Source organism: Ptychodera flava (genome assembly GCF_041260155.1).
Source record: "Ptychodera flava strain L36383 chromosome 23 unlocalized genomic scaffold, AS_Pfla_20210202 Scaffold_24__1_contigs__length_23054250_pilon, whole genome shotgun sequence".
NCBI classification, from domain to species: domain Eukaryota; kingdom Metazoa; phylum Hemichordata; class Enteropneusta; family Ptychoderidae; genus Ptychodera; species Ptychodera flava.
In genome coordinates, this window is record NW_027248278.1 from 18314757 (window position 1) to 18325279 (window position 10523).

Below are 10523 nucleotides of genomic sequence, written 5' to 3' on the forward strand. Positions count from 1 at the left end.
TTCACAGCGCCCTCAAACAGTCGATCTCGTTAATCGATCGTTTTCACTTGTCATACGCGGCGTTATCGAAAGCTCTCTCATAGACAACCATATAATAGAAAATTAAAACTTTCATAACTTCATTAATATCCAAGCCACGCCCACCAAAACCTTTCCAGTTCTTGCCATTTAGATCCTGACGCTATGTAGCTTTGGTTGACATCACTTCAGCAGTTCTTGAGATATCGGGAAGACGGACAGACAGACAGACAGATACACACACACACACACACATACAGACATCGCTAAACCATATGCTCACATGTGTGAACACATGAGCAAAAAAAATACAAGGATCAAAATAATATCAAAAGCTGGTGACTTTGTCCCTTACTAAGTTAATAAACTAGGCAACTGCGCATAATAGTCTATGCATTTCAAATGATGCGTAACAGCTATATCAGGTGTAGTACACCACTACCTGTGGAATTTTTTTAAGCTCTTCACCTAATGCACCTGCAGCTGGACACCTGAAAGAAAAAAATGCAATGCCATGGTTAAGAATGTAATATAATAAGCCACAGAACTTTTCACTACTGATTGATGAATACAGTGAACATTCCAGTTTCTCAAGGCCATAACGACTTCCTCAAACATATAATTTTAAACACAACAACCCAGCACTCGTTGTTATTTCATTTGCACATTTCTATCAAGCACATCCATATGTCAAATGTACCTGTATCATACACAACTGTATGAGGTCAAGGAGCTGCCATGGTACTCTATTGTACTCTTGCACGTATAGATTCAACATAATTGATGAAATCATAAAAATCAGTTAATGTAGACAGAAAGTAGCACTTGATATTAATTAACTAACAATTTATTTCACTATGACTTTAACACTGTAGGAAACATTTGAAGACCACTATAGGGAAATGAAGCATTTCTTAGTTAGAATAGTCCAACAATGATTACACAACAGGTAGGATCAACGGTTAGGCTAGAGTTGTGACACTATTTATTAACAACTGATATTGTACATGTATCCTGTTGATTGCCATCTATGATAATAGTATACTATGATAACAAAATGTGGACATACCGGTATCGGTATATACAAAATTAAGTCATTGCTAACACTGGGTCCAATAATAATTGGAAAACAAATTTTGTGATATGGCTACACCTACACTAACTTGCCAATTTTAGAAAATGTGAGAGTTTTGATGGTTACAATATCTATTTCAGTTACAATATCTGTGAGAACATTTGATGATGATCTAAACAAAGATACTTGCAATAAACAGTTTTATGATCTTAACATTTTTCCACTGCTTCTACAGCTGCACATACTTCTGGCCTTAATTTTTCACAGATTGTATTATGGCACAAGTGGAGTGGACACAGTCAATGTTAATTGACCTACAACAGTGCAGAAATATTGCTAAAAAAACTCAATCTGAGAAAGCTAGGAGAGGAGTCCGAGTATCGTATATGAAACTAATGCATCAAGAGTGGCAAAAATTATATCCTGCCTCGCAGTTAACACAAAAGAACTGCAAGCACGTCTGTATGTCTTAGAAAATAAGCATAAACGTCGCACTAGAAAACAAAAGAAGAGACAACCTGCACAACCAACAAGCACTGTTCCTGTATCTAGTGTTAATGATGAGCAATCTCAAAATTTGAGCTTCCCCAATGAAAATCAATCAACAACTGCTGAAGCGCAAAATTTACATGAAGTCGATAACTTTCAAAGTGATGTTGGAAATCTCTATGCATTTAGAACATACCAAAGAAATCATGAAAAGAAGCCAGTCTTCAACAGCACATGTTTTTCATGTTGCACACTTCTGTTTGGTCGCCTTTCAGAAGGTCATAAATTTAGAATTTTCCAAAAGATGTTGCACCTCCTGTAACAGCTTTATTTGGATCAAGAATCTCCCCCCCCCCCCCTTATCTCTCAAGAGAAGATAATGTTGGCATGTGGTACTCCTGCAATTTATGTCAGAGAGGAACCAAGAATTGTTATTCATGCGCAGACCCACAATCTGGGAAACAGTCTATACCACAGTGCATCACAAACTTGCAAAATGACTATGAACGAGGTCAAATATCGCTATGTGGTCTCTTTTCAACAACTCTAAAGAAAGTTGACCCTTTCAAAAGAGTGTGGGAACACAGGAAAGGTGAAACTAATATACTCGGAAAGCTGGATAAACACTACTATGGTATGTTTGGATTTCTCATTGGTGTAAAAACGGATATTTCAAACAGGAACAACAGAGCAGTGAATGACAGGATAGCTGCTGCTTTGAGATGGCTTAAGGCAAATAACTTTCTATACAGCCAATTCTTTGGACGATATGAAACACTCTGCCGTTATAACATAAATGAACCACTGGCAATATCTTCTGGAAATCATTTGAAAGATGGGAAGGGTAAAGACATAAACAAACAACTGGAAAGATGAGGAGGCATTGGTAATACCATTTAAAGATCAAAGAAAAGAAGGTAACTTAACACCAACCTCAGATGTAGCTGGCGTTCAACATCCCCAAACAAACAGTGAATCAAAACATCTTATGCAACAATTGCAAGCACTAACTAGGGTTCATTACAATGATAAGTACCTTGAAGCCAAAGCATGGCCACATCTATTTCCATACGGTACAGGTAGTTGGTTTCAAGGTGGAGGACTAACTATGTCTCAGTACTGTAAGTTAAGGCTGCTCAGCTATGATCCACGGTGGAGGAGGGACAGACATTGGGCTTTCTTTTGGTATGACAGAATGATGAAAGTCCGTATCTTTTATTACAATCATGCCAAAAAAGCACAGCAAAGTAACAGAATGCAAAAGCTCACGGTAGATAAGGTCAAATCCAAGTATGATGTTTATGGAACTGTGATCCCAACCACTCTACCTGGTTCAAAAGGTTATTGGAGAGGCCGGCTTTTAGATCTACTGGCAATGAGTAGTGAACTTGGGAGGCCAACTTTTTTCGTAACTCTCACACAAAACGACAACTGGAATGAACTACAGGAAGCAGTTAAGAGTGGAAGTGGTGAAAACAAAGACAAGGATGAAAAAATGCCCTGTATGAATCACTCAACAGAAACAGTTGTTGCCACCAGAGATTTAAACTGTTCAAAGATAAAGTGCTACATCCTGTTGATGGTGGTCCATTGGGTAAGGTTAACGATTACTGGCGGAGAATTGAGTACCAAAAGCGGGGAGCACTACATGTTCATATGGTGGTATGGTGTGAAGAAGGGACTGTACCAAACAACTGTGTTACAGCAGAAATGCCTAGAAGTCAAGATCAAGCCATTAGTGATATTGTAAACCATTCAGGAGAAGAAGTCAAAAAGTATCAGCTTCATGGTAACTGTGTTCCAGAACGGTGCTTTAAAGGTGGGAATGGAAAACAACTATCTTCATGCAAATATGGTTTCCCCTTTGATATGCAATCAGAAACTACAGAAGATAAAGGAGGTATAAGAGTTCTGTACCAACGAAGGCATGAAGAAGACAGAAATGTTGTCAGCTACAACCTACCAATTCTACTTCTATGGGGTGGTCATATAAATATACAACAAGTTACTAATGATGGCTGGGAACTGTATCTTGCTAAATATATTGCTAAAGCTGAGCCATCATTTGACCTACCACTCAATCTATCAGAGGCAGAAAACTATCTCCGCTCACGTGTTGTTGGACGACTGGAAGTAGACACCATACTGCTCGGCTTTAATATCTGCCGCAGTAGTCGACAAATAGTCTACCTACCAACAGATCTGGATCCTGAGTACAAAATAATGAAACGAAAATCCCATCTTCCAGATGATCAGAATTCTGAAGACATATATTATGACACTCTACTTGACAAATACCTTGATAGACCCGAAGAGTTGAAAAATGTCAAATATCCAGATTTTGTACGACAATACAGATACATCAGTAAAAATAATCAGTCAGAAATATCAGCGTCAAAAAAAAAACTACATGGACAGATAGAAAAGGTCGTCTGATTGTCAGAACAGAGAAGGAAGTCATTCCTAGATGGCTGTTCATTCTTCCCCATTCTGATAATCAAGAAAAATACTATCTACAAAAGTTGCTCCTCAACATTCCACTGACACGGGAGGATGTACCAATGCTGCTCTCAACAAATAATAAAACACAAACATACATTGAAGAATGTGCCATCAGAGGTTTGCTTGACAAACAGGAAGATGCATTAATGGCACTGTCAACGGCTAACAGAAGAGGGTATTCAATGGAACATCTCCTCAGTCTGAGTCAACAGCTTATTGATGGAAATTGGCTATCACAAGTAGAAGTTGAAACTTTTTGACAGCAGCTGAAGCAATACGGCCAAAACCAGAACTACTAGATCAAGACCAAAGCAGATTGGAAATGGAAGTTACTGATGGGCCTGTATGCGAAGATGATAGTATGGGTGATTTGGAGATAAAACGGGAAGAAAATGCCAATATAGAAGAAATAACTAACCAGTTATCAAAATCACAAAAAAAAAGCTTATGAGTGGATTAAATGCAAGCTTGAAAACAATGACCAGGTCCTCTGTGCAGTTGCTGGCCCTGCTGGAACTGGAAAATCATTTCTGTTGAAGGCCATCAAAGAATGTACAACAAAACGTCTTGGATTAACTGTGAAATGTACTGCTACAACTGGAGTTGCAGCCCATCTCATAAATGGTACAACTCTCCACCAGTTCTTAAATATTGATATTGACTGCCACTGCTACATTGAGACTGGCACGTTACAACATAAATGCTGCAAGATACACAAATGGTGATAATTGATGAATTTCCTTGATGGAAGCAAAAGTGTTCATTGCCCTTGATCGGATATGCAGATGGGCTGCCTGTGGAATAAACAAGCACAAACTCTTTGGAGGGAAGCACATAATCATGCTTGGTGACCCTGCCCAACTCCCAGCTATCCACAAGGATATTTTTGATACTTACCTCTGGAAGAACTTTAACACAGCACTGTTGAAAGAAGTAAAGCGACAAGGAGATGAAGATTTCATTGCTCTCCTCCAAGCTGTAAGAATGAGTAGTGTAGATGCTAAGGTTAAAGAGATCCTCCTGTCAAGAAAAATAGATCATTATTGTCTTAATGACATTGATATCTCTCAAGGCACCATCACAGTCTCTCTTCGTGAAGAACGGGATACACTAAACAAACAGTATTTACAGAGACTAGATGGTGAAGAATACACTTTTGGTGCTATTGATACTAGCATAGATGGAAAACCACTGAATGATACAGAGATTAAGAAAATAGAGAAGTATCACAAGCAGCGACTGCCAGACAAAATCTCACTTAAGATTGGTTCCAGAGTAATGTTACTCAAAAATATGGATGTCAAAAGTGGATGGGTGAATGGTTCTTTGTGTACTGTACTGGCTATCCAAAATGAAACTGTTGTCATTGAACACCTAACAAGCAAGAAGAAGCTAATAGTTGGACGAATACGACAAAATCTGAAGATACGAGGTAGCAATGTAACACATGTGAGACAGCAACTCCCCCTGCAGCTAGGATGGGCTCTAACTGTCCATAAAGTACAAGGTATGACATTGAACACTGCTTATATTCTCCTTAACAAGAATTTCTTTGCATCAGGACAAGCCTATGTAGCCATGAGTCGAGTGAGAGAATTAAATGGACTCTACCTACTGGACTGTGATGAAGATGGAATTTTTCTAAGTGATAGATACAAGCAGATACTCTTTGAAATGGAAGAAAAAGATGTATGTAGAGACATCAGCTACAAGACAAGCATTACAAGTATTGGTACAACAGACATACAGACAACAAATATGCAAAATTATGTAACAAAGAATCAAGAAGTTAACAGGAAAAGGTCAAGAAATGATGGCAGCAATAACACCCCTAAAAAGCAGAAGACATACAGTGACCCAAACATCAGAAAAGACACATCTACCTATACCTTGAAAGGATATGAACTTCCTAATGACTTCTTTGAAAAGTATACACTATCTGAGACATCAACGCAATCCATAATACATAACAACAGGAGCAACCTAGCAAAACTGATCGACTCTCTACAGGAAGCTGATGTAATCAATATCAGTAACGAGAATAAACATACCTTGTCAAGAACAGTTACCAGGATGTTGCATCCAGTCATATCACAGTTTTATGTGGCAATACTAACACCACCTGATGGAAACTGTTTATGGCACATTATTAGGCTTTCCCTGAGCACAACTTTCACAATCAAACAGCTTCGTCTTGCAACTCTGTATATCCTAGTAAAAGAAAGCAAATATTTCAAGAGGTTGATTAATAGAGATCAAGTTGAATACACATATCAAAACATCCTGGATGATGCAAGAAAGATTGGTTCATGGGACATGAGTACCATGTACAGGCTCTATCAATGGCTCTTAACAGAGAAATATACACATACTCATCCTTCAGAAACCGGAAGGGCAAATTCTATCATGAAAATGCCACTGCAGACACACTTCAGCAACAATTTCACAATGGAGAAGTTAGAACTAGGCATCACCTCAGGTATACCCCATCAGACTTTGCAGCTGTGACACATCGAGATAAGGTACACATATTCTATGAACTTAGTCACTACACTACTTTATTGAAGAAATCCTCAACAAGTGTAGATATCAGACCATTTGTTTCACTGATGGATATGCCAGGGGGTAAGTTGGGATAATTAAGCAATAACCCCCGCCGCAGGAGGGTATACACGAGATTTGGTACAATGCGCGACATATAGCACGAGCCGATAGGCGAGTGCTATATGGAGCGAATTGTACCAAAATCGAGTGTATACCCGACTGCGAAGGGGGTTATTGCTATTATATTATATCAACTTGTGTGTCTTTGTCGTCTTGGTCCGGCATTTTCGTCAGTTTCAGACCAAAATGCAGAAAACGGACGTCTGAGAGATCGAACGTCGGAAAATCATCGCCCGAGACCGAGCATTTTTATAAGTTTGGATTACGTTGACAACACACGAACACAATATCCTATGATAACATACGCATTACGTTCATCAAAATTTCATTAATATTTACATGCAACACGAACTGCTTCAGACACAGAAATGGGTCAAGATTTCAAAGCAAAAGAAAAAGTAACAATTTTTTTCGTAAATTTACATAAAAACAATAGCGCTGACTTTTTTTGCGTAGTACACTAAAAATAGATTTGTCTCATTCACTGTCAGTCCGGTGTGCGCCAACCGTCGTAACATTCAGACAGAGGAGGTGGTGCAGTGGGGTTACAGGTTCTATTTTTGATGGATATTTTGGATGGATAATTTGTGCCAGAAAACGTGCAGTTTTGAAATAATCCAGACATGGATTACGGCGACTGTATGAACAGTTGTAATATGCGAGCAGAGTGTGTTGCCCAATTCAGCGAGAGCTGGACGCTGACACAGCGATTTTCGTCGCAGTCGCCAGGAATGATCGCATTGTTATTTTGAACTTCTTCAAGTTCTTGGGCTACATCGTAAGAACACCCTGGTCTGTTACAGCCCAAACTTTAGGAAGGAATATCTGACGTACCGTTACTGTGAGGAAGTTTCAATTTATTTGTGTATGAACGAATAGTAGCTTCGTTTTAAAGAGCGGTATGTCGCGTCTCGACTCCTGCTGAATCGATCAAGCAAACTACACAGTGCGCTGTTACCCTATACAATTTTGTACATCATCATACCAAAATAAATGTGTTGCTTCGAAGATTTCTTTCATCATAGACCGCTTATTTTCACCAAGAGGTGAGTTACAGAACCATACTTTATCTCTGTATCGAAATTCGAACTCGGTCTTTGAAACAAAGCGGACTGTTTCGGATTAAGTTCAGAGCCACATCGTTCAAATGCACCGACCGGGCAATTTTCAAAAATGCTGGTTTAGGGGCCCGTTTTACCACTGCTATCAGTGCTAAAACAATATTTTAGCATCGCTCTCGTCCAATCAGAATGGCGCATGGTAGCATGATATAATATAATTAAATAATAACACAGGATAGGGAGGGCAATATTATACACATATTGACTGGCCATGTGGGCAACAGCATACATTTGTAACCCGGGGACTGTGAGTCACCCCCAAACAGAGTCTGTATTTCGGGGTGACTCACAATCCTGAGGGGAAGAAGACCTATGCTGTTGTCTGAAAGGCCAGTCAATATGTCTTTTGTAACACACCTTATCCACAGTCATGCAAAAAAAAATAGGACAAACCCAAAAATTTCTCAACTTTCGTTTTGCTCGGCCTCAGACAACATCTTTGTTTACATTCCAGTTTGCACATGGGCAATATGTCGTTTTTGAAGTGAGTGTGCATTATTGCGGGCATCATTTTTCAAAACTGATGCCTGTTGTTTACATGGATGAGCACAAGAAGAACGCATACAACGTGACTATCAATTGACAAAAGAACACAGTCTGTGGATAAGGTATGTTACAACATAGTTTGTAGCCTGCACAGGGGATGCATGCTCTCTGACCATAATATTGGCAAAGGCAAGAATATCATTAACATTGTGGTCAGCTAGAGAGCACCAGCCAAATGGGGAGGCTGCAGATCATGTTGTAACACATCTCATCCACAGTCTGTGTTCTCATTCATCAATTGACAGTCACGTGGTATGTGTTCTTTTGTGCTGATCCATGTAAATGGCGTCATTAGGCATCATTTGTTAGAACTGGTGCTTGTCGGGCATCAGTACCGAAAAATGATGCCCACTCACTTCAAAAATGATGAAAAACAGATGAGGTGGTTACAAAACACAATTAACTGGCTTTTCGGGCAACAGCATACGTCTTTCACCCCTTGGGACTGCAAGTCACCCCCAAAAACAGACTGTTTAGGGAGGGTGACTTGCAGTCAGCAACAGCATACAGACGTATGCTGTTGCCCACATGGTCAGTCAATATGTGTCTAATGTTACTTGAGTATCATGTGTTATCAACTTTATTACTGCAAACATTGAATAAATGCATATCAATAACGACTGCTCTGTGCATAAAGTGGTCATTAGCTTGCCATCATGCCAAAGAATGTTTCAGTAGCCAATTGACACAGAGAGTTTGGAGCATACCGGTCTTCGAGAAACAGTGTCCACATTGAGAATTACAGCTTGAGACTGCCCAGCAGGCACTATCACTGCAGATTGACATGCTGTATTGCCTGCTGGGCACTCCAGCCATGTAATATTACTTTTTTCTCTATATCAGATGAACAGAATAATGAGTAGATATAATAAATTTATATAATAAGCTATAATTACATACATGTGCATCTAGACTTCAGTTTGAATGATGCGATCAAATACATAAAGATGCCGCTCTAATAATGTGACAGAATTTAGAAGCATACTGAATGATGCCACAAGGCAAAAGAACATAGGGTGTGCCTCACTCTGACATGAGACATCGGCAATATTAGGTAACCAAAGAAATAAACAAGGGAAGTTCCTGGAGCATCGTGAGGCCTGGAGAGGGGCACTGAAGTCTGGCGTTTCATTCCGAACATTATCGGTGATTACCCTACGCGTAATCGTATTATTACTGCTAAAGATGTACAAACACAACTACAGTAAATTATCAGTTATGTAGAGTGGGCAAGAAAGTATTCTGTCAGATGCCTTACAATGTTAGCTGTTACTGGTATTTTTGCTACAGAAAAATTAAACTTACCCTTGATGTTAATACCACAATTCATCCAGGGATGCCAGAAGAATGAGGAAACTGCACATGAAATATTTATGATTCCTGGGGTTATTTGCCAGAAGAATGAGGAAACTGTTGCACTACTTATGATACAAAAGAAGAAAAGAAAACCAACAATTATCAAGAGACCCATTGATTGTCGATCCCACTGTGAAATCAGAAAATACCGTTATATACTGCTTGTCTCATTCAGAAAACTTGGAGGTGAGCATAAGAATGCATGTATTACTGCATGTTATACATGTAACACACCCTAACATCCACTCCCTCAACAGTGCCTGGTTGGGAGCAATGTACAACCAATTGCAAGGAGGGGAGGGGCTGTATTCTATCAACCCTGCCTGTAGGCCCACAGCAATGTGTGTGGAATCACATTTGATCCAGACATATTTGTGTTCCAAGCATATCTAGCAATTTGTTCTATACTCTATATTTGGTCCACATTCATTAAAAAGACATCAGGTTGTTCTTATCATGCTTTTGAATTTTGTTTGAAATGAAAAGCTATCTCTATTGTTTCTTGATTTGAAACATGCAGAAATACTTGTGTGCAATATACATCTACTTTGTTTATAGATAATGAACTTTAAACATTCCCTTTAACATCCTGTTGAACAAATAATACAGCCTCAGAGGTGATGTTAATGCTTTTGAACAAGAATGTTGCACTGGTAGTGATGTACATCAGAGAGTTCTTCAGGTTTACAGTTAAGAGATGTGACCTGTTCTTATCACTAGATGACGCTGTATTAAAATATTATACAGGCTTA

The 10523-nt window shown here is 39.1% G+C and overlaps 1 long non-coding RNA gene across 1 annotated transcript; it reads right to left on the minus strand.

Moving 5' to 3' along the window:
* Positions 1-262: 262 nt before the first annotated feature.
* On the minus strand, positions 263-9837 carry LOC139124660 (uncharacterized). The gene is made up of 4 exons (XR_011550006.1): positions 9721-9837; positions 6136-6295; positions 4982-5104; positions 263-509 (listed from the first exon to the last, which is right to left on the minus strand). It is a non-coding gene; the product is annotated as an uncharacterized lncRNA (long non-coding RNA).
* Positions 9838-10523: the final 686 nt, after the last annotated feature.